A 6,544-nucleotide genomic window follows, 5' to 3' on the forward strand; every position below is an offset into this window, starting at 1 on the left:
GGGGCAGTTGGTAGGAGCTGGATCTTGGATCTGTTCCCGTTGGATCTCCTCCATGATATCCCAAGTAATGAGGTTGTATGCACTTCGTAGGTCTAGTTTGGTGTAAATCCTCGCTTCACGGAGCTGTTCCAGAGCTGAAGGGACCAATGGCAAAGGATAGCAGAATTTTATTGTGACATAGTTTAATCCTCGATAATCAATACAGGGCCTGAGTCCTCCATCCTTTTTCTCCACAAAGAAGAACCCTGCTGCAGCTGAAGAAGTGGAAGGTCGGATGAGCCCTGAACTCAGGGCCTCCTCAATATAATCCTCAATGGCTTGGGATTCTGTTCGAGATAAGGGATAAACACGACTCTTGGGAGGCATGGCATTGGGGAGTAAATCAATACTACAGTCCCAGGGACGATGAGGTGGTAGTTGTGTTGCCTTAGTTTTGCTAAAGACCTCTTCTAGGTCATCATAACAGGGGGGGAATGTTGACAGTCTTGGTACTCGAGGGACTTTCAACACTAGTGATACAGCAACGCTGGGGAACTGACGAGAAACAGTGACTTTCACAAAAGGCTGACCACTTGGTCAACTCACCCAGAGACTGTCTCATCAAATTATCAATCTTGATTGCAAGCGTGATGAAGTCAGTAAGTGATGAATTTTCTCCTTTACATACCAGCTCTGCCTGAAGTAACATACAGACAGGTATGGTGACCTCAGAATTTATGCTCTGCATTTAACCCATCCAAAGTGTGTACACACACACAGCAGTGAACACACACCCAGAGCAGTGGGCAGCCATTTATGCTGCGGCGACCGGGGAGCAGTTGGGGGTTCAGTGCCTTGCTCAAGGGCACCTAAGTCGTGGAATTGACGGCCCAAGACTCAAACCCACAACCTTAGGATTAGAAGACACTCTCTAACCACTAGGTCACAGCTTCCCCAATTTAGTGATTAGTGGCAACCCCCAGATTAGTGGCATTAGTCAAATATGAAATGAACAGTAATTATTCAAATTAAATTGTAAAAATCAATAACTAGACACATTTTTATAAATTAATAATTACAAACACATTTTTTAATTTAATATGCAGCTATGACACAAAAAAATGCATTTCTTAAAGCTCTATTATACATTGTAATGTTCTTGTAGTTAAAAATAAATTATTTAAAACATTCTAGTAATGTTTCATGTAGACAACAATCTGTAAGATTAAGCTCTCATTCCAACTCTATTTTCTTTTTAATTTTCTGACTCGTTAAAGGGTTAATTAATCCAAAAATCAAAATTATGTCATTAATAACTCACCCTTATGTCGTTCCAAACCCGTAAGACTTCCGTTCATCTTCGGAACACAGTTTAATATAGTTTAGATTCAGTCCAAAAACTCTGTCCCTCCATTGAAACTGTGTGTACGGTATAATGTCCATTAGAGCTGTAGTCAAGTCCAGCTATGTCGAGTCCAAGTCAAGTCCAAGTCCAGGACTAGTCGAGTCAAGACTGAGTCCAAAGAGGTTCGAGTCCAAGTCAAGTCCAAAAGTATCGAGTCCAAGTCAAGACCGAGTCCAAATGAGAGAAAAAAGGGTCCTCTTCAAGACCACATACTTAACTACTGATAATGTATGTGATGCGAGAGACAGCATATCTCCTATTCTAAGAAAATAATTTTACATTATTATTTGTAATGATCAAAAAGCACGTGTAAAGTAACAACTCTGTAGGACAGGGGTCTCCAAACTAGATCCTGGATGGCCAATGTCCTGAAAAGTTTAGCTCCAACTGGCCTTAACACACCTATCTGGAATATTCTAGTGTGTCTAGTAAGAGCTTGATTAGATAGTTCAAGTGTGTATAATTAGGGTTGAAGCTAACAGGGGCGTTACACAAGATCCCGGGTCCTATGCATAGGCAGTCCTGATGGGCCCCCAGGCCCCCACCCATGAAAATATCCAGGTAAACTAAAATATATTTCAGCTTCATACTTTTCAAGGGCCCTCTCTTCCTTTGGGGCCCTGGTAATGAGTACTGGTTTTACCCCCAGTCCGACCCTGGGAGCTAAACTATAAAGGACACTGGCCCTCTAGAACAAAGTTTGGAGCTGTAAGGTCAAATTATTTTTATGTACTTTATTTTCATTTTATTTACTTAATACGTGAATTTTAGGATTACAATATTGCGTGGAGCTGCTACTTTGTATGACCAGTTTCTATGTTGCATGTAAAAAATAAAATATGTAATGTAATAATTAGGGCTGTGCCTGAAGCCCAATACCTTATTAAAAAATGAATAACGGAGAACTAATAATTCTGCCTGAATACTCGGCTGAAGCTGACACAGTCTGTTGTTTGCTAGATAACAGGTGAGCCAGAGGATCAGTGCCAGAAGTGAATGAATGTAAACTTTATGAGTGAAAAGAGCGCAAATCAAACACCGCATTGTTGTCGCCTCTCTGTGCGTCTCTCAGAAATCAGAGCATTGCAAGAGTAATTTTACCTATAATAATACATCATACAGGTTATAGTATTTGTATATATTTAAAAGGCAAATATTTAAAGCTTAGGCTACGATATGATATGAATGAATGGAATAAACACAGCACGCTCACCAATCAAACAGCCGCGCTGCGCATCTCAGTCTCTCAAAAACCAGATCAGTTCTCTCTCAAGAGTAGGCTAGTCAGCTTAGATACGGATACATTGTCTACTTGTCTACATGTCTACATGTTTGCATCTTTATTTTTTGCTGGTTTGCGCGGCACACACACATCTGTTTAGTGAAGTTCACTTAACATTAAGACTCGCTTAAAGGTGCCATCTGTAATGTTTGGCAAAAAAAATCAAGTCATACTCCACATTCCATACCAGATGGGGGCAGTATGCCTCAATAAAGTGAATTGGTCTACTCTAGAGTAACAAACGAGAAACGGCATAGTCTCTATGCTCTGCCCCTACTTTCACAACAACACTACAGCCATAGCCGAAGCCTAACTGTGCGTTCACACCGCCGGCGTCGAGAGCGTCAAAAATCGCTCTTGCCGCTCTGCTCACGATGCTGCAGAAAGATTTGTGAGCGCTCAGATGCTCTAACGTAGATCGAATGCTTATTTTGTATATAAAGCGGCTGCAAAGCAAACAAGCTTGTTGATCTCGTGCAGACTAACCACAAGGAGTTATAACCTCATTAAATATTGTTGTGGACGAAATATTAGGATCCTTTACTTAAAATGAACAATCTCAGACACCTTGGTCCATGTATCACTTTTAATTTATTTTTTTATGTCCCTGTACGCAAACAGGGACACATCATAGATTAATACAAACGCTAAACAGCAATAATCAACCTGTCCTTTATTCTGCTTGAGAACTAATGTGCCAACTCTCAAGCATTCACCGTGAGACACACGCAATTGACTCTTTTCACACGCTTTCACGCCACACATCAATTTTTTCACGCACAGAAAAACCACGAAGCAAAGAGGACACGGAGACCAACAGACTAGACAGAGCAGGTTAGTTATGATATATAGGGCTGTGCAAAAAATCGAATGCGATTTTAATAACTAATAAAAGTTGTATTTTGTTACACACATTGCACATGAACGTCAGAACCTGGGGCTTCACAAACGACCTGCGTTTGGTTCTACGACGACGCAGCCCTGCTTCTTCACTCCTCAACTTGGTAGAAGAACACATTGTAAAATGTATTGTGAAAAAAAAACGATGAGAAAAAAAGATGGGAATAGTAAATACAATTTTATTGGACATAAAGAATGAATGAAACGTTAACAGTTGTGGTGTGCGTAACTAGGCAACCAGGTTGTCGTTCACGTTGCAAGACGTCATCGAAGTATGTCACAGAGCGTGCATACTCTTTTGCTACACACTCAAAAGTATGTACTTTTTCCTCACAAAAAAAAAGTACATACTTTTACGTCGTAGTATAAGTAGGCGAATTGGGACTCAGCGTACAACTTTATTCAGCTTTGTATTCTCTTCCGGGTCTGTTGCCAATCACCAAAAGAATCAGTTCGGTTCGGTTCAGATGGTCTGTGTGTCGGTCTGCTTCACACTGAATCACACATGCGCAGTATCAACAGCTCCTCGATTCTCGAATTGGACGCGTCCGGCAGAAACGGTTCTTGACTCGAGAAAGAGTCATTATCTGGCTCGGCTCAGTGTTCATCTTCAGTTCTCTCTTCACAGCAGTTCAGTCAGAGTACTGTTTGAGTGCATGAATTACTCCGGGATATTGGTTACTTTGAACTCAGAGGGAGTGTCAGCCACATTAAAAAGGTTAACAGCTCAAGTAATTTGTGGATTAATGCATATTGGAGACACAAACTGTTTCAAACGACAGTTCGATTTGGTGAACTGGTACAACCGATTCACTAAGAAGAACTGGTTAAATCGAATGATTCGCGAATCAGACATCACTACACTGCAGTGTTGTGAACGTGCTCACAACAGACCCGAAAGAGAAGACAATGCTGAATAAAGTCATATTTTTTTGTTATTTTTGGACCAAAATGTATTTTCGATGCTTCAACAAATTGTAACTGACCCTCTGATGTCACATGGACTACTTTGACGATGTTTTTATTAACTTTCTGGACTATGGACATTCAATTTCAATGGAGGGACTGAGAGCTCTTGGACTAAATCTAAAATATCTTATCTTTAATTTTTTTTGGGTGAACTTTAATAGGTTAATAAAACGTTTTTTTTTTGTTTTGTTTTTTTGCATGGTTTTAGCATGGATAACAATCAATAAACTAGACATGATGTAGACCATGTTTATCTTACTTGAATAAATGACAAATATTATTTACCTAGCAAAGTAAACAATGACAAACACAGACAGTCGTTTAGTTGTTAAATGTGACTAGGAGTATGGAGTATTAACAACTGCAGTTGCATGTCTGCAAGTATTGTATTGCAGCGAGGTGGACTTGTAAAAAAAAACAAAAAAAACAAAATCAGATATAAGCATATATCCTGTTTACATGAAACGTTTCCTGTGTTTAAAGATCGATTACAGATAAAATTGTTTCAGTCTCACCTGCAAAAATATTGCACGCAATGATTTGCACACAAAACTGTTTGGCTGGTTCTATGCAGCTTCTGGAAGTGAAATCCCAGTCTCATGTATTAGATTTAGTCCAAAATCTAACATATATCTTATGTATTTAACATAATCATTGTGAACTAAATTAGTTTGTGTATTACACTTACTATTTTAAGTTATAATAAATTATGATTCTTCAGGATTGGAACTTGGTTCTATAAATGTATTATTTTCTACATGTACTACTTCTTTGGGTAACACTTTAGAATACTGTTTCTTACTTACTACATAACTTGTAAAGAATTATTGAAGAACTAACAGGTGATTATTCATTAACACTTAACTCACTCCTGTTAACTACTAAGGAAAATGTGTTAATTAATCAGTATGTAATATAATGTTATGATTATGTTAAGTAACAGTTAGCTAATCAATAACTAATGTATTCTGTCATGCCTCCTGAAGAACTACTATTGATTATCTACTAGTTAGGGTTCAAGGTACAGAAGAACTAAGTATACTAATTTTTCATAAGAGTAGCAATGGATGGTGTTTACTTATTGAATGCAATAATAAATATACTTGCTAATAATACTTACAAGAATACTTACTGGCCGCTGTTATTCACCTACTTAAAAAAGCACTCATGCTTTTGCATCCTGCTCCTGTCTTCGTTACAGAATGAATCAACTTTTTGAATGAATCGGTTGCATAAATTATTCAGTGATTCACTCATTATTACAGCCAAATGCTTTGTTTCTTAATGAATCAGCCATTTGAATGAATTGCTTGAATCTCAATGACTCACTTGTTAACATACACTTGCTGTCACCTACTGGCAGTTTTAATTTCACAATTCAACCTTTTGTTCATGTTTAAAATTATTTCAAATTTCACATTTAATTTTAACGTAAAATGGAAGAAATTGTTGAAATTGAATACAATCTTGCTACACAAGCTGTGTATGAATATATATATATTGTGGCGGGGTGAAGTAGGACATGTCTCGAGGATGAAGATAAGTTCCCCGAAGGTGGATTTTATTAAGGAAAACTGTGGTGAAATGTCGTTGTCGTGAGACGGCTTGGTCCTCGGTGCTCTGCTTCCTTGTTATGGGTGCGCTGGTGCAGTGTGGGTCTGTGCTCTGCCGTGGGCGTTGGGGCTGGCGGTCACACGCTGCTCTCTGCAGGCACAACAAAAGAAAGGGTTAGCCGAATCTTGCGAAGAAATCTCTCACCTCTGTGTCCGCTCTCTCCCCTACCTCCCGGTGTGGGTGGCCTCCGCCAGCTATATGGCCTCGACCAGTTCGTCCATGTTGGCCGGGTTCCGCATACCGGCTGCCTGACGTAGCGGGTGGGGAAGGGCGCGCAGGAGGCGGTCAACCACAACGCGCTCCGCTACCTGGTGCAAGGTGGGACCCCCAGCAAGCAACCAGTGTTTGGCCAGACGGGAGAGGCTTGTAGCTTGAGCCCGGGCCGGCTGCCACTG

This window comes from Carassius gibelio, chromosome A7 (assembly GCF_023724105.1).
Source record: "Carassius gibelio isolate Cgi1373 ecotype wild population from Czech Republic chromosome A7, carGib1.2-hapl.c, whole genome shotgun sequence".
Taxonomy (NCBI): Eukaryota; Metazoa; Chordata; class Actinopteri; order Cypriniformes; family Cyprinidae; genus Carassius; species Carassius gibelio.